We start from the raw sequence: 19,207 nt of genomic DNA on the forward strand, positions 1-19,207 counted from the left end.
ATTATATTATGTTCTCTAAAAGGAGTATTTTTACCCACTAATGTAAAATACCTTATTATAGTACTGGTTTTTCTTAGCTTGGAAAGAAATCTTTTAGACGTTCTTTGTAATAAAACTGCAGTGATAAGCGTTCAAACCAATGATGAGGCTATATAAATAGCTTTATTTGCAAGATTAGCTTCAAGCATAGTTAGAGAGACAATTCCAAGTGAACATTTATTCATATTTGCAGCTTAAAAGAAAGATACACAAAGTGGAACTTTCCTAAACTTTATTATCCTGGGTTGAAAGAACATTGCAACAACCAGGATTTCTGGAACTATTTTAACGCTTCTTTTTGAATTACTTTATCAATAACAATCATCTTTTGATTGTTAATTTGCCAGAGATTTGAGCTTATTTACTCTTTTATTGCATTTTAAACCTCTTGTTATATGTATAATATATACGTATGTATAACTGTACATGTGAATTTAAATTACAAAATATATTTTACATACAAGAGTATAACTAATGAGCATGTTTAAAGAAGAATAATAAAATGATCATCTATGTACCCAACACCCAACTTAAAGTTATCAGTAATTTTGAGGCCCCCTGTGTGTCCTTCTCACTTGCAACTCCCTCCATCTCCAGCCCCAGAGGTAGTGACTTTCCTGAATTTTACATTTATCATTCCCTTGTTTTTCTTTATAGTTTTTCCATACATCTAATCATCCCTCAACAATATATTTAGTTTTGCATATTTATGATCTCTTTAATAAATGGAATTATACTGTACATTTTCTTTTCTGACTTGCTTTTTCCCCTCATTATTTTTGTGATATTCATCTACGTTGATGCATATGGCTGTCCTTTTGTCTTCACTGCTGTATACTATTCCATGGCATGACTATCCCATTTCTGTCACTGGACGTTTGAATTTGTTACCAACGTTCTGCTATTATGAACAGTATCCCTGCGGACATCCTTGCATCTGTACCCCAGTGCGACATGCAAGAGTTCCTCTCCTGTGTTTGCTTAGGAGTGAAACTCATGGGTTTTAGGGTAGGGTATGTGCTTGACTAGGTAATGTTGAACTGTTTTCCAGATTCACACTCCCACCCAGAATGTGTCTATGTTAGACATCTCCTCCAAATCAGTCTTCATAATGTCTCTAGATATTTGTATGATTAATTAATTCCCCAATTAAATCAAAGGGAAACTTCTTATGTAATGGAAACTTATAGGAGTTCTGCTGTGATAGCACATTTCTTTGCTTACAGTGCTTAGTCAAAAGTGCTCAGTATTTTTGATCAAATATTAAACAGATTCAGTAACAAACTTGAAATTCTTTCATAATGTTGTTATAGTTCTGCAAACTCCATAGCTTAGTTGTAATAAAGCCGAGTCATCTGAATTAGTTTTACTCCCTCCTGGGCTTTCTTCTGCCACCCAACATGATTGGAAGTCATTATTTTCAAATAATGTAATTTAGGTCCCAAAAAGGAAAAAAAAAGGATAGTTTTGACCCTAGTAAAATATAATTAAGATCATAGATAAACTGTAAAAATTATCTAATGTATTTCATAATGCATGACTTCTGGACTTTAGTACCAGTTCTGGACTAACTGATATCTTGGGTTATCTATGGCATTCTTTTGCTCCATTAATATGGAAATAATTGAGTATTTTTATATCATTTTCCTTAAAAAATGTTTTTGACATAATATTTTACTAAATATTTCACTAAATATTTCTTCCCTTGTTTGTGGCTTACTTTGCTTTCTAAAATATGTGCAGGCAGTTAAGCATAAATGTTGAAGTGAAGACTCCAGTGGTTCCTTTTGGGTTCACTTTCCTAAACTATCACAGAAGCACCCCTGGTGGCAAAGAAGGTGGAGAACTCATATTCTTCAGAGTCGCTTAGCTTGCAGCAATTATTTAAAGTCTCTTGTTGTATTTTTTTAATGCAGATTTTGCATTCTTTTACGTAGTATCTCCATGTTTGCTGTAATACAAAAGTCACGACTCCCTCTCTCCTCCCATTCTTTGAGTAAAATTGATTATCTGGGAAACTTATCAACTTCATTCTGTAACTTTGAAAAATTTTTATATATATCCTAAGTGTCTGTGTACCCCAGTTAAAAAAGTGGGGTGCCACACATTTTAACATTAAATATGAGCTATATGGGTCTCATCACCTTGAGAATCAACGACCACTTTGTTGGAAGCTTTGAACAGTTCAAGCAGAATTCAGATCTCTGTGGTGACTCTAATCACGGTTTCCAGCTACTTAAATCCATTAGCCTCCATGATAACCTCCTTTGAGAATTTGGCACAAACAATACTGCATTATAAATGATGTGTTTCTTAGAGGAGGTAGATTTAGAGGGACATTCTAAGGAAAGTCAGAGTTCTAAGGAGGAGAACTTTAATATGTGATTAATCTTGTTTTTGAATCTTTAAAATGATTATGAGTGGTGTATCACTGTTGGAGGCCTCCCCAACAATTCCCTCCCCCCACAAAAAAGACTCTTCTTACCTGTACCTTGCCTGAAGCTCTTAAAGGGTCCTAATTACTGTATGAACCTGACCAGTATACTTGTGGTGATGAACATCTTATGGTAGGGGGCTGGCCGCCATGCCCCTGTGGTTATACCACTGTCCAGAAACCCCCCTTCTGTAAAAGAAGGGCCAAGAATCCAGAGGCCCTTGAGTTGTGCACTGCAGCCCTTTTATAAGCAGTCTCTAATCTGTCTACAGTCCAATCGGATACATTGCTTGGTGGGTTGGGTTGAGATGAAGGCACTGGTGACTGTGTTTTGAATTCTTACCTATGAGAGGTTGTTGACCTTTTTGTTTATCCTCTTTCTTCACCTTGGACTTGGCTTCTACCAATTGGGGAAAGGGCTCCTCTTTATCTGTTCTATTTGTCCTTGTCTTTTGGTAGCTAGACTTTGGGTGTATGGGTAATGGACCTTGAGCATTTGTGTGTTTCAGGCATGTGCCTAGTGAGACTTGAAACCAAGAGCTCTTTGTGCATTGTTTTTAGCTTGAGAAGAGTTTTAGTTGCACCACTCCCAAAATTGTTGGATGGAGATAAAATACCCTTAGAGTTTAATATTGAGACCCTTCTACAATGATTGTAACTTTGACTAGGAGTGTCAATTCAGGGCTAAGTTAATAAAACTCATCATGGAGGTTTCAGATAGGTTTAGTTGAAAACTGAGACTTTCCTGGAGATCCTTAATTCTTATGGTGATATAAAATTATTAGCTAGTTAAGTGTGATTTTGACTATTTTGCGTTCTCCAGGAGGAACTTAGGGCTTATCCCTGAGGCCATTCTCTGGACCCCAAAGCTGTGAATGATTTTTGTGGCAAAATCCAGCCATCAGCTTCATGAAAACCCAATCTAGTTATATTGTCTAGCATAATCTGCAGTTATTCCTGTGCTTCCAAATTGTTAATCCATTTCTTTAATGCTTAGTTTGGAGACCCTGGCATTCCAAGTTTATTATAGCTAAAGAAACAAGCAAGCAAAGAATCCCTCTGAAGAAATGGATTAGCCAGATGATTATGATTGTTCAAATGAGAGGTTAATAAAATCAGAATTATTGGTGGCATAAATTTATCCTTATATCTTAACTGCATGAATAACTTAAAGTAGTGGAATGGGAACATTCAGGGATTCCTAGCCAGGCTTTTTCTTTCCCATGTGTTCCTCTCCTTACCTGATCATCACTATCTCGCTTCTTTAAGAGTTTCTCTCCTTGTAATACATCACCAGGCACTGCTGTTCTATTGGATTCTTTCATCTCCATTCTCCATTTCCCTAGATCCAGTCCCTCGTCCTGTCTTTCTGTCTCTCATGTTTGATCCTTTACTTGTCCATCCCAGTAGGTCTTTAAGAGCCTGCTTTAACCCATCAGTGAAACAAACCACATTCTTTGAATCTCACCTGTGCTTTGAAATGTCATGTGAGCAGGAGAGAATGTAGCCATGGCCATGCTCTCCAACTAATGTGTTTATGTGGGGCCCTCACACGCAGACATTTCTTATTCACTTCATTTGAGAACGTGAGTTTCTTCAGGGAATATACTGGGCCTTTTCATCCTTCCCAACAACAAAAATTGTTGCACAACTAGGAATGGTTGGCATATGCTGCCCTCATGTTCAATTTTGCTAAAAGAAACTACTTAACCCCTGGATTTTCATGACCTATTATTTATTAAATATCTCATCTCATGCTGTAGTGAATATGAAAGTAGTGATTCTGTTGGAGAACAAATACCAGAATGTGACTACTTGATTTTAAAAACAACAGTAATGCAGGCTTTGGAGTGATGTGTAATTATCTGACACACTTGTTCTTCGAGTATGGTTTTATCGCATTGAAACTGGTTAATTTACAGTATGTGTGTTGTTCCCATAAACGCATCCTTTGGTTCAAGTAATATTTAAAATAACAGCTCTTTTTACTTCTTATTCTTTGGGAGTTGGAGAAAAACAAATTATATAGAATTTTCTCTAGAAAACCTATCAAGATAGTTTAAATATTAACTATTACTTTCTGTTGCCTTTCTCTTATGTAAAACCTTAGAAGATTCAGGTTATACTTTAATTTGGAAACTAAGGTAAAATTTTGCCGTCTCCCTCCCTCTTTTCATCTCTTTCATTTGCTCATTCATTCAGTATGAGTACCTCCTGATGTGGGCATGGTCCTGGGTGATGAGGCCAGCTAGAAGTAAGTTATAGTGGTGGTTGTGATGGAGTGGGTAGTAGGGTTATGCTTTGTGCATATTCACTTTTTTAAAGATTCACATGAATCTTTAAAAAAACTAAAGTAGATACAAATATTAATTTAAACCAGGGGTCAGCAAACTATGGCCCATGGGCCCATGTTTTTGTAAATAAAGTTTTATTGACACACAGCCACGCTCATTCATTTAGGTACTGCCTATATTCTATGGTTGCAACTTCTATAGCAGAGCTGAGTAATTGCAACAGAGACCGGATGCACACCGAGCCTAAAATATTTACTATCTGGTCCTTTAAGAAAAAGTTTGCTGACCCCTGATTTAAAGTAACATGTGAAAATGCATTGTTATTGTTATTGTTAGTATTATGCCAGCAAGCCAATGTAATACTTAATGCAAGAAGCAGTCTTGTTTGACAATGTTTAAAATTCTCACAAACTGAGTTACTGAAGTTCAGCTTTCATTAGGATATTATGGAATTCTTAGGTTAGTCCCTCAAAAAATATTTTGTAATAATTGTAAAATACTTCCTCTGCTCTTAGTTTTGTTCAAAGTTATATTTGAGGTTTGACCTGCATAACGTTTATTGCTGGAAACTGGCTTTCTGGCTAATATACAGAGGAGATATTTTAGAAATGAGAATTCAACTTGAAGCATGGAAGAAGGTGGCGTTTTCCACCCATGTTAGATTTTCCTCCAGCTTTTTACTTTGGAATCTTGTTCTTGAATGGCTGCAGCTTTGACTTTTTTGTTCCTGGTACTGTACCAGGGCTGGCAAACAGTAGGGACTCAGGAAATGCTTAGCTGTTTGTCTTATTGTAGGGTTGGAAGGAACTTGCAGGAAAAAATGGAGTTGCAGTGTTCCAGAAAACCACACATTGTTAAGCCACTTGGGAAGGTCTGGCCACTTTCTCCCTTATTGACACTGCACAGGTTTTGTTTGGTAGGGGCTCAAATGACGGGAAACTGTGATATATCCTTCTTCCCTTTTCTGTTACTCCCTTCCCTCAAGTAATTACAGCATGATGAGGAGAGTCCTTGCTACTCCAGGAAGGAACTAGAGGGAGCCTTAGTTGGGGGCATGGTTATCACTTAGAGATCACTCTAGATAGGGAGGGTTATCAAAAGGAATGTGTCTAGATTAGTGGCTTAGGGCAGTATTGTCCCCAGTATGGCCCACATGGCTCAGGAAGTGACCTTTAGGATTGGAGAATAAAATATTAGTAAATATGTTTATGTTTTCTATTATTCTTTTTTATCACAATTTTTGACATGTTTTGAAATATGCATAATAAATCAGAATGGTAGTAATAGTGTATATAATTTATAAATAAATAAACCTACATGTATCGGGGGTGGGGATGCCCATGTTTTTAGAGAGATAATACAGTGGCCTAAGAGTGTGGACTCAGGAGCCTGATTGTCTGTATCATCATGTGGCCTTGGCCAAGGTCCTCAATTTGTTTCTCTGTAGAATGGGTATAGTGATAGTACCTGTCTCATAGATTGTTGTGAGGAATTAATGAGTTATTAACATATGGAAAGAGCTTTGAACTATGCTTAGCACCATGGTAAGTAATATGAAAGTATTAACTGTTATTATTTATATGAACACTTTTAGTAGAGGTGTGTAATAAAAAATAATTGAAAACTACTTATTCAGAATTTAAGATTTCAGAATCAAATCATTCTTTGTTTGAGTCCAGGCTTTCTTGCTGTGTGATTGTGGCCAAGTTACTTAACCTCTTTGAGCTGTTTCCTTTGCTATAATGAGGATAGCAATAATAATAATACCATATTTTATTGACTAAGACACATTTTTTCACATGTAACTACAAACATGTTAAATGTGAAAAATGAATGAAATGAAATATGAATGAATACTACCAATGAAATATGGTATTATTATTATTATTATTAACTGTGTCTTACAATCAGTGATGTCTTAGATTTTGTGACAATTTCTACTTTATAAGGTTGTTGTGAAGGATAAGTTAGATAATTAATGGGAAGTGATTTGCATAACGCCAGGCTTACAGAAGGTGCTCAGTAATATTAACTGTTATTATTAAGACACATCGGCATAAGCATTATTCTAAAAAGGAAGTGAGAAAGCAAAATGCAGTGACAGTGGTTGGAGGGTTTTGGAGATCAGCCATTGATATCATCTGGGAGTATAGGTATCAGCCCTCACAGCTCTTGGAAATGCTCCTTTGGTACCTAGCTTGAGAAGCATGGTAGCATTCTAGTGTTCTCCAAAAATATGTGTGAAACATCCCTGTGTGATGTTATTGGTTCATATGATCAATGCTGATGAGGTACTACCAATACTGGTCAATTAGCAGGGATTTGTTGATTATAAGGCCGTGCCAGGAGGTGATGTGCGTGGGATATGCCTGTTTTATTTACAAACTCCTTAGTTTTTGTTAAAGTCACAGTGCCATTTCCTCCAACAACTGAGATGCTTAAACACAAAAAGGAAACGTGCAGATATAGACTAAAATTTGATACAGTCTGGCTTCCTTTGCCAATTAAACATTAGTAAGTTGTTTTTTTTTTTTTAAATCTCTTAAATATAGCATAATCTCTTTCGATTGGAGACGAAAACCACGATCACCAAACCCTTCTCCAGTTCTAGAATGCCGTGTCTTTGCAGAGGTGGAGAAATTCTGGCCTACATAGAAGTATCCCTTCTTACATTGGGTCGGAAGCAGAAATTCGCAGTTGTCACTTTGGAGCCAGTGGCTTTTGTGTTGAGGCCGAAGATTGATGCTTGCCATGGTTTTCTGCTTGTCTCAGACATCTTGTACGCTCTCAGAACCCGACAGAGAACTGGCTTGGGAACAGCTCTTGTGAAGGGTCTTGAATGCCTACCTCGTACTTGGGGTGATGCTGGAGTTGTAGTTCAACACCTTCTCTGCTCACCTTCTACCTGTCCAGGCAGGGGTATGTTTGAAGCCATAGGGAAAGCATATTTTCAGCTCGGTAGACCCACAAGTCCAGGTGTGTACTCTCTGCCAGCTGAGAGAATCCTCAGGTGGGTCTTAGATCCTTCCAGACTGCTAGGGAGGAGATTGGTCTAGAAATAATCACAATGAGGTTTACATCCTTTTATTTGGGGTGGGGGACCAGGATAACAGAGACCCTTGAGGTTTACATCCTTTTATTTGGGGTGGGGGACCAGGATAACAGAGACCCTTTGACCAAAACTCTCAGGCGATTTTAGTTCATCGTTTTGTTTTTGTGGATTTTTAGAATCAGTCTGTTCTTAAAAATCTGATTCCAGAAGTGAAGGATCTTCATACTTTCCCTAGCATTCTCTCATTTCTGTTTTTTTTTTTTTTTTTAAAATCAGAAAGCCTTGCATTAACACTGCACTCGAACACAGCTTTAAGTTAACATTTTGAGTATTTGGAACACATGCCATGAAGAAAAACTAAAGGAATACCTCTCAGGTAATTCACAAGGACTGGGTTTTGTGTGTCGTTTGGAAGTAAATGCCGCCTGGCTTCCTTCAAGCAGCTGTCTGCATCGCTAACACCGGGATGGGAGCACCTAATTCCATTCTTGCCTACTGGCTTTCTAATTTTTCCCCTGTGATCATAGTTATAAAACCTAATTTCCAGGGGGTCTCGTGAATCATATTAGTAGCTTTGTGTTATAATAGCAATTTTATATTGCATTGGTATTCATTTTCATTATTAGAGAATAATCAAATCAGCACCTCTCTTATTATGCTGTTGAAATAGAAAATAATGGGTCTGTGATGTAAAACTGCTAATGTGATGAGACTCGCTCACTGTGTTCGAGTAAGAATGGCCTCCTTTCTTGTTCCAGCTCACTTGAAACTGTGATTGAGGAAGGAAATGGAAAGCATTTCTACATCTGTGATAAGGCCCCGCGTATATCCTTCATTTGAATATGTAATGGTCTTTTTATGGCTCGCCGAGTGCTTGTTCGCACACTCGGAGGCCTTCCCTGCCCCCCCGGGCGAGGCGCTGGCAAGCAGGAGGCTGCATGGACCAGTTTTACACTGAGGTTTCCCTTTTAATCATGAGTAACAGTTGATGTCTCTTTTCTTCCAGAGGAATTGTTTGTACCCTCTTTCATGCACATTGAGGCCTTCTTCTGGCTTTAAAAAAAAAAAAAAAAACACACGAAGAGCACATTTAGACTACATTGTTAGAAAGTACAACAAGCCCCCCAAAGATTCTGAGTTGACAGGGATGTTGGGAGGCAGGTCAGGTGACTGCCTAATGAAGATGAATGAAGAAAATTGCTGGGATCAGGATCATGCAGGGCCTCCCAGCCCAGGTTGTTGAAAGTGTGGTGGAATCTCATCGCTTCATTTATCAATGTCATATTTGGGCTAAAAGTGAGCAGTATTGTTCTCATTTCTCCCAGATGGATAGGTCAACTTTAATATTTATTGCTCTTGTAGAACATTTGTTTGATGTATTTCCATTAGCTAGGCAATAATAGAAATGCAGTGGAGAGAAACATAAAACAGTTCCCTTCCTATTCAGTTGAAATACAGCATACACTAATGTATAACTACGGCTTGAAGTGCCATTGATTCCCCCCTTTTGGTTGATGACATGATTGTATATATTAAAGATTCCCATGAAAATAATGGGGAGGCAGCATGAATATAATATATGTTGAGAGCAGCTGGCGGGGTATAAATTGTGTTGTCTTTTGATTTTCATGATTTGGTCATATAATTGGTGAATTTCTCCAGGCTGTATATTAAATTCTTAGCCCAATATCATATTTTAGAATTGGGAATAATGTGCAATAGATCGCATCATCCTCTGGGTTCTACGGCAAATCTCAATAAAGCTAGAATTTTCTTCATGGTATAGAGCAAATTGTTTTCAGTCGCTGAATAATGTTGATTTTTTCTTTGTATCTTTGCGGGAGAAAAATACCTTGTAATAAAAAAGTATTTTCCCATATGTTTTGAATATATTAAAGGTAAGACCCTAAACATTCGAGAGATTGGCTCTGCAAGGACATCTAGCTCCCAATTTATTAGCTGATGTTCACATTTTGCAAGAATCTGAACCTGGGGATATTATTTTATACTGTGAAACAAACCTAGCTCTTTGTGAGGTAGGTGTTGTCTTAAGTGCAAAGCAAATATCCTAGCCATATGTTTCTATAATTTAAATTAATTTGGTACAGTCATACTGTTAATCTTTAGTGACTTGTTGATTGGCATTTTGCAGACATATTTCTGGAATGCTCCCAATACCATTTTCTGCAGCCTTTCTGGCAGTAGCAAAGAGCAACATTTCCACAAATTGGAATCTTGTACAGCACTGGGAAGCGAGCCAAGATTTAAATTAGACAATAACCTCTGCTCTGTATATAGCTTCTATTCTTCAGTTGTAGGCAGAGTGATTTGTTTAATACAGTCAGCCCTGTAGCATATAATAGACTGATATATGAGTCACTCCTTGGCAATGTGTGTTTCTTAAATTTATATAGATTGAACAACTGGTTGGTAATGTACTTAGTTACAGTTGTACAAACAATAACTATTAGCAGGGCTGAAACAGGCCTGGAAAAGCAGCACTGGGCTTGTATTTGTGAGGATCCTGAAGCATTGCCGAATTTCAGAATAATTCCCCTTTTGAGGCTAAGGGAGACTCTATTTCATAAACATGAGTGTGCTTTTTTAGCAAAGTAGCAATAAAAGTTTTATGTTATAGTTTTCTGTTTCTCATTTTCTATTTGTTTAAAATTGAATTGGGGAACCTAATTTGCTTCAAAAATTAAACTCAACATCAATCTGCATTGGGGGCAGGATAATTTGGTTGCAGGCTTTGTGTGTGTATTTTTTAACATTTGCTATTTCTTTTAAAAAGAATTGGTATAAATACGCATTTTCCATTTTTTTCCTGGTTAGCCTGTCGCCGGCATTAACTGTTCATGGGTTGAAAGAGATCTTTCTGAACAACAAAGATCTTTTCTTAAGGGAAAAGCTTGTGCTCCAAGTTCAGTTCATGTTTATTTAAAAGATTAAAATCATTAGACCAGATCTCCCTTTTTTGTCCAAAAGAAAATTGATTTTGCTCCCCATAAAGGTGGGGTCTGAAAGAGGATATTCAGGAATACGCAAATAGAGGCGATGTAGAAATCTATTTGTGCAGCTGAACAGAGCAATTGTGTTTTTACCGCTGAACATTGACTTCGCCTTGGTGTGAAAATTTCTCAACAGAATTGTCACCTGTCTTTGAAAGTGCTTGTTTTGTAAGGCAAAGGAGATCGTTTTGATCTGAAATGTTTTAATGCCTTTTTTTTTTTACTCATGCCAACTCAAGCATTTATAAAATAACGCACCCTGTAAATATTGAACAATACAAAGACATCTTTCATAACAGTTTATAGTATGTTGCATGTGCTCGGTGAAAGCGAAGTGGTAGTTAGTGGCAAATGATATGCCAATCAAAAATTATTATTGCGAGTATAACCTGGTATAACACAGTATCTTATCTGGAAGTGTCAACTTGATATAAGCCAACTCTTTGTCTTTTAAAGTTAAGCTCTTGTTTGCCCTCAGTTAATTCTGTCTCCCAGAGGCTCATTTGAATTGCATAAAGGATAATCTACTTGACAGTTTTATACATTTAAACAATCTTGATTATATGGTATTTTACATGTTTTTTTAAGCTCCCAGTTACTATTTTATGTAGGCTTTTAAGTCTTCGGTTAGAAAAGAATGAGAGAAACTTATAGGTGGAATTCCATACTCTTTTATGAACAGCGTCTAGTAAGACTGGATATTGTGCCTCCTTGCACTGGCCTGTGGTTCATATTAACATTTGATAATTGTTGATGATGGGGTAGAGGTTGTTTTCAGAATTTCTCTTTCCAAAATTCTAGTGAGAATAAATGGAAGAAAATACAATACTCAAGTTTCACTATAGTGAAGTAGAGATTTATAGATAATCTTTTGCCTTTCCGCCATGATAATTTGGAGAATTTCTAGATGAACTTTGGGGGGAATTCCAGAATCAAGTGCCTTGCTGCAAGAATTTGAAGATCGTCTTTGTGCCAGCTGTGCTCTGGAAGGGCAGGAGTGTGTATAAACACTGCATTGGTCGTTAAGAGCACGCCATCTGCCATCAGACAGATTGGCTTCAAATCCTGTGTCTACCACGTGTGCAGGTACTGTGTGACTTTTGAACAAGATACTGACCTCCTCTGAGAATCAGCTGCATCTGCAACCAGGAGAGACAATAATACTTCCCTCGTAGGGCTATGATCAAGGTGAAATGTACTGACATGCCAATAAATGTTACTATTAACATGGTCTATCTGTTGGATGTTTTAGAGCTGGTAAGATTTGGAAAAGCTGGTCCAGAGTGGTAACTTGAGTACTTACTTTCCTTTCGCTGGCAAATTATTTGATATTTATTAGTGGATAGTCATACGGCTATTCTCCATATCTTCTGAAGAAACGGATTTTGAAGAGAAGTAAGGCGTCTGGCAGTTGCATTTTGAGGAGACAGGAAGATCTTCTTCGTTTCCAAAAGCACCATCTGAACTCTTGACTCCTTTGAAGGCCATATTGTGATGTCTTAAAAGTGGAAGGGGTTTCTTCACGTCTCTTATCAGCTGAGGGACAAGAATCCTGCAAGATCAGCATCAGTATTACCTCCGTCCTGTAGATCAGCAAGTGGCAGCTTAGAGGATTTAAGGAACCTACTTAATCCCAGCTGGTGGGTAGGATTTGAACCCATGTCCCCCAGACTGCAAACCCATGCCCTTTTCAACCACAGCAGGCAGTATGCCTATTTTTAGGAGAATAACTTCTCCGTGGGTGATCTGTTCACCACCCCTCCCTGTATGGTGCTGATGAGGGTGTTGTCACAAATAAGCTAATTAAACCCTATTGGCCATTTGACATAAACTCTTGTACCCACTGGCATATGACACAGGTGGATCGTTTGTCACAGGAAAGCAAGCAAACTGAAAAAAACTCCTTTCTCCTCCAGTATCATATAATCAGGTTGGGAAACTAACTTTACATCTGACATAAGAGTATTGAATAAATATTTATTGATGGAGGGAGTGAAAGATTGATGTAACCAGAGGCAAGTGAATGTAATACAAACAGTAAGTGTTGAGAGGATGATTTTTGGTGGAAGTTTTTATTAGCGAGATGGAATTGATCAGAGATTTGAAGGACACAGAATGATCTAAGTAACGTAGAACCATTGAGATGGCCTCAAAAGATACGAGAAGTAGAAATGAGTAGATAGGAGATGGTGGCCCAGTCAGAATGGCCTAACAGCTGTAACAAATAGACCCAAATGCAGAATGAGGTAAATGTAGAGGTGAGTTTCTCGTTCACCTACAGTTCAAGGCTGGTGGTGAACCTAGGCTGGTGGAGGCTCTGCCATCTTCTTTTTAAGTGCCAACATCCAGCTGGGATAGAAGAGGAAGTAGAAGGTAGAGAAGCCACACTTGCTTCTCAACTGCTTTGGCCCCAAAGTGAGGCACATCGTTTCCGCTCCTGTTGCATTGGCGAGAGCAATGGTGAGGGATGGTTGCATGGCCCCACCAAAATGCAAGGGGTTTAGAGACTGACTGTAGTTCTGTATTATGCAAGAGGAGCCTGGCTTGTAGAGAATAATTAGCTGTAACTGCCACAAATGACAAGCAGATTCCTTCGCCAGTATTAGAGGATTCTTTTGGGAGTTGGAAGAAGCGATTATAAAATTATCCTGAAAATTGTGGGTGGAAGGGTTGTTGGGGAGTTTTGGATTATCAGCAAGCAAATATCTGCTCTCCTAAGATATAAAATTCAAGCCTTTCAATATTGGTGAAGATAAATGTTTAAAGAGCATGTGCCCACAGGGAAAAGCATCTGAAGGATTGACATTGAATGTAAAGAGTGAATGAATGACTGAAGAGCTGTCTGGGTAATTATGTGCTTAGATGGATAGGAGTTTGGGAAATAATTACCACACTTTCTTCCAAATAAAAGGGGGAGGCTTTGTGGGAAAGGTGGAGTTTCAAGAGGTGGGAGCAAAGGTGCTGGGTGTTTGGATGAGAAGACATTCTCTAAACAAGGCACAGTTTTCAAGAAGATTCTGGGATGGACTGGGATGAAAATAAAGACGACACTGAGGGAATTTTCTTGTGAGAAAAAGAGGGGTTGGGAAGGACAAAAGAGAGTATTTAGGGTTGTCAAATATTTATAACCAATGGTCTCTCTTTATTCTCGCCAGTGAGTAATTCTCTTTAGATGATATTCAGTATAAAGGGTGCTTTATTGCTTTTCATCACCCTGTAGTTTATTTATACATTTATTTTTTAACGTCTCCTGGGAACTCACCATTACTACTTTCATTTTATGGTCCAATTTATGGACATGCTGCACTTGAATAAAAATTGTAGGTCTCACTTTTGAAGAGCTGGTTTCTGAGAGGAAGAGGGTGGCTGTGCATGTGGGCGTGTGAGTGTGCCCAAGGTTAAATATTTCTTAACATTACCTTCCATTTTTTCTCCCTTGCACATTATTCTGCATAAGTTGTTTGAAATATTGCTACTGAGATCCTGTTCCCTTTGCCGCAATTAGAAGTCACTGGTTTCAGACTCCCATTCCTTTTGCAGGACAGAAGTCGTCCTTTGCAGGTGTGAGTATCACAGAAGCGGAGGGAAGCTTGGTTTCTGTCCACTTGTTCTGTGTTCAATGAAAGTACAAAGTACGTGTTTGTTTCACTTGTAAGTATAAAGGGGAAAAACCCACCTGCTTTGCCTTCAGAAAAATTCTTTTGATCTGACTGTTCTCAGAACGAAAGCTGGGGTGAACTTTTTTTTTTACAGTTGGGTTGTCTGATCTACCTTGTGCCTCTCATGAAAACAAAATTGGGAGTTGAAATTTCGAGTCTACTCTTGAGGAAAAAATATGAAGATGTTTTTCATCATTCTGCACCTCAGAAGCAAAAATATGGCCTCTTATTTTTCTTGTCATATCCATTAACACCTGGTGACATCTGGACCCTGACTCAGTTGGGAAGGGGAAGGGTGACGTAGTTTTGGTTGGCCATCTGTTTTAGGTCCCAGATACAGTATATGAAAATTCAGTTGCTCACGAATGGTCTACATAAAAGGAAAATTAAGGAATATTTTTTGTAGTTTTAAAAATTACTAACACAAGAGCTCCATTAAAAAGTTTTCAAGGTATTGCCCAAGTAATTTGATACCAAAATTCATTGTACAGATCCATTTTGAGAAATAGGTCTAATTTATAAAACCAGGAACAACTGAAGGAGTAATATTTCAAAGTCAACCTTTGTGGTGTTAAGGGGCCCTATCAGAGCTGTTCAGATTGGAGTCCTTCAAAAGCCAAACTTCCTGTTGCTCCTGGCAACATGGCATATGGCCCTGAGCACAGCATGGCATGTGGCCGTGGGTGCCTTCTTTCATGAGAGACAAGAAACCTTCAGAAAAATTATTATGGGACGTTGAAACATACTGACATGTTATCTTCTGAGTTTTGATGTGAAACCCCAACCAAAGATCTCTAAGGATGGAAATCACACTATTAATGACCTCACAGGGTCATTGATTCATTTATGCAGGAAATATTCATTTAGCACCTACCACATTCTACCCAGTGTGTCCAATACTCAGAACAAAAAGGGATGCAATTCCATTGTGACATTTACGGTCAATGGGCGGGGCAAGTATGTCAGTCACATAATTATCCAAATACGTGTAAAATTGCAACTCTGAAGCTCCAACAACCTCATACATGTTGGCATTCAATAAATTTGAACTCTTATTGTGAGTATTACATAGGAAGTCCTACACTGGTGACACCCAAATGAAAAACCATTGCCCCACTTACTTAATACAAATTTGAGGGGCTGCTATGAGTCTTTAGCTGTGCAGTAAGATGATGTGTCTTCCGGAGGGGCTCACAGCCTGATTAGGGAGAAGGATGAAGAAATAAATCATACTCAGTGTGCAAGTCAGTCTGGGAATCTTGGCAGCAAGGCCCGTCATCATTGGATGGTAAGAGGAAAGGGCCCTTCTAGGACATGGACTGGCAGGAAAAAGAAGTGAGAGATCATGGGAGTAGAGGAGGAAGGTTGACAGCAGGGTGAAGGAAGGGAAGGGAAGGGATGGATAAGATGGTGTCAATTTTTGAATGGCCTTTCTCCCCTACTGAGGAAAGGAGCTTGTAATCTCAGTAAGCTGTGGGCAGCCTCTGATGTATTTTAAGTCCCACAGGGACATGCATGATAAGATTTCCGTTTTGGAAGGCTAACCCTACTGAGAATTGATGAAGTAAATTATGCTGTATCCATGCCTTGGCATACCGTGTAGCTATTAAAAACCACATCTTAGAAAGTAATGGTGAGGAAAATGGTTGCAGAATATCTTTAAATTTGAAAAGTGTATTAAATATACACTTTCATCCCAATTTTGTTTTAAAGATTATATAGGTTGCACAGAGGAAAAACAAAAAAGATGGGAAAGTCTTATGCCAAAACACTGAATGGTCATGCTGGGGTGGAGTGAGAGATGATTTTTCTGTTAGTCATGCTTTTCAGTATTTTCCATTTTTTACGATGTAGTAAAAATGTTATTTAGGAGGTAAATTGAAAGGGAGGTAAGTCCAGACACAGTGTGGAGGATGGATTAGAAGGAGAGAAACTGGAATCTGAGGGTTGGTTAGCATTGGCAGCACTGTTAGAAGAAGCGATGTAAAAGGTGTGTGTGTAGATGGCAGAGCTGAATGCCCTTATGTGGAAGATGAGAGAGGATCAAAGGCGATGTTTTTGGATGTGAAATTTAACAGATGGTGATGGGTTATTTGAGGGGAACATGTCTGAGGACTGGTAAAGATAATCTCTGCCTTGGATTTGTTGAATTTGAGTTGTTAAGACATCCATGGTGATATTCAGAAAGGTGGAAATTGCAACTCAGTGCAATGACAGATACATAGACTGGAGAGTGTTGGCGGTTGATGCATTGGACATGATGAATTACCAGAGCGCGTGTTAAGAAGAAACTGAAAAGTCTTCAGGGGGATAAGAAAACTGGCTGAGAGTAACTGTTTCCAAATGAAAACACTCTTGAAAAGGGGATGGTTGGAAGTGTCAGAGGAGGATAAGTGATCATTTGAGACAGAGATACTACAGGGAAGTGTCCATGGGCTTTGGTAATTAGAAGCCCATGCTAGACTTAACGACAGCAGTTTGTTTAATAGAGGAGGACAGATAGCAGGAGGGTTAGGAGTGGGTGAAAGATCAAGATGTGGAGATGGAAACTGGGTTAGTGGGGACGGGGGAGGGAGGTGAGATTAATTTGAGAGAGACTCAATGGTCTCAGTGGTCTTTACCCTCTGTGCTCCCCACCCCCACTCCTCCCGCCCAAGGATGGACAGGATTTGAACATTCTTATAAGTCGAGGGAGGAAGCGGTGGCATGAGACAAGTTGAGGAATCAAATGAGAGGTAAATTTTGATAGAGGCAAGTCTAGATGGGAGTGGGATTTAGAGTAGAGGTGGAAGGACACGTTTTCGTTGGCTAGAGGAAGGAAAGAGGATTTAAGGTGCTGGTTTTAGGGTGACAGTTGAAGAATTCAACTGATGGCCTCTGTGATTCCTCGGTAAGGAACAAAATTCTTTAGTGGAGGAGTGGGTGAGGATTGGGCAGAGACATTGAGGGGATGGGGAGAGGTTCTGCAGAGCTGCTCTGGGAAATGGGTAGGAAGAGTTACAAGGGATTGCTGAAGGCTCCCAGGGGCTTTGCTGAGATCAGAAACCCAATAATAAAGAGAGCCTGCCTATTGGGAGATGCATATTTTTGGTGCTCATGTCTCCAAGGCTTATTAATCCTGTGTGTATATATATGTGTTTGTATATATCCATAATGAAGGCTCAGTACACATTTGTTGAGTAAACGAGCCAGTCGTTGTAGATTTGCAGACCATTTTCAGGGGGCGTCTATTTCCTGGAACCCAAGTAATGTCAAGATTTGAATCCCTTTTCCTTGTTATGCCTTACTTTTGTGACCTTTGTTTCTTTTCTCTACAGTTGGTATTTCCTCTTCCACTAAAAAAAAGTTAAATCCAAATACTTATTGTGTCCCTTCTATGGATAAAGCACTGTGTGTAGCTAGTCCTACGAAAGAGTCATAGGGGACAAGATGGTTCTTGACTTTAAGGAGCTTCCAATGTGGTGGGGGATGTGGGTAGTGAGATCAAACATGGGAAGAACTCATTATTATCAGCACACGCTGATAATGCCCATAAAAGACATGGGAAGGAAAGGCTTTGAAAATTCTCAAGAAGGAGACAGCAACTCTGGTGGCCTGAGTTGAGAAGAATTCTTGCAGGAGAGGAGGTATTTCAACCCGAGGCCACTAGCTGGGGGCAGGGGTGTGTTGGAATCGGGGTGGGAAGAAGCAGCATTTCAGATGGAGGCGATGGCCTGAAGTTGGGAAAATGTGGGATGAGTTCAAGAAAGAAAATATATACCAGAAGACTACATGTAGAGAAAACAGTCAGTTACTCATTTTCAGGTTTGGGGACCTAGAAGTTTATCTTTTGCTTACTTAATAGAGCTGACAGGACCTCAGATGAAAGGGGAAAGATTCAATGTGGGTGAATTTCATTCTTTACACATACCAGAATGAAGGGGAAAAATTCACTTTTCCCGATTAGTCATTATGTTTTTTATTCCAAAAGTTGCAGACTTGTAGTAATTCACATTGCTCCGTAGAGAAATCTGTCAGTTTAAAAGTGCCCCAACATCAACAATTATCAAAACCAAATTGCTTTGTGAGAAATAGTTTCAAATTTTATTAGAAATTTCCAGTTAAAATTTCATGCATTAACTACAAAATCTAGTCTGATTCTCTTGTTTTTATGTCGATATTGACATAAAGCCGTTTTTATGACAATGGCCGTTTCAGGCTTACAAATTTATTGTCCCAGAGACAGAGGCAATCCTTTTAATCCTGTTTCTTCTAGTAGATGTCATTTTCTTCTAAACACATCTGGATAATTCCTCATACTTAAACGGTGTGGGTGAATAAAATTGGAGACAGGTGATATTTCTTGCTCGATACGTGTATGTTTAATTTTGAACTATCCCTATTTTAGAATTAAGTCTTGAGGTGAAATCAATCTATAATACCTTTTAATAAATGACATTTCCCAGCAGTGAAAGGGTATTGGGAAGGCTCATTTTTCTCCCTTTTGCCACCACTCACAATGAAGAGGATTTCTTTTTCTTCTTCCTTTTTTGTCATCTATGACTCAGCTGCTCCGGTGGCCCCTGAACTAATGGTGATTGGGAGGGACATGTGGTAGAGGAGCAGGCGTGGAACTGCTGCGTGCTTCTCACCACCAGAAACCAATGGTTCCTGGGACACAGAACTCTTACAGTTTATTGGCAAATGAGACCTTTTCACTAATCCCAAAAGATGCATCT

General features: G+C 38.7%; 1 protein-coding gene across 3 annotated transcripts in view; it reads left to right on the forward strand.

Moving 5' to 3' along the window:
• TOX3 (TOX high mobility group box family member 3) overlaps window positions 1–19,207 on the forward strand; it is a 104,175-nt gene that overhangs the window by 37,209 nt on the left and 47,759 nt on the right. The window contains exon 1 of one of the 3 annotated variants that reach the window (XM_087420269.1): window positions 6,692–14,462. The exons of the other annotated variants lie outside the window; for them this stretch is intronic. The gene's annotated coding sequence lies outside the window, so the exon portion shown is untranslated. Of the gene's footprint in view, window positions 1–6,691; window positions 14,463–19,207 lie in introns of those variants that run through there. 3 annotated transcript variants of the gene reach the window in all.

The sequence above is a fragment of the Ceratotherium simum genome, chromosome 30 (assembly GCF_057802395.1).
Source record: "Ceratotherium simum simum isolate JZ-2026a chromosome 30, ASM5780239v1, whole genome shotgun sequence".
Taxonomy (NCBI): domain Eukaryota; kingdom Metazoa; phylum Chordata; class Mammalia; order Perissodactyla; family Rhinocerotidae; genus Ceratotherium; species Ceratotherium simum.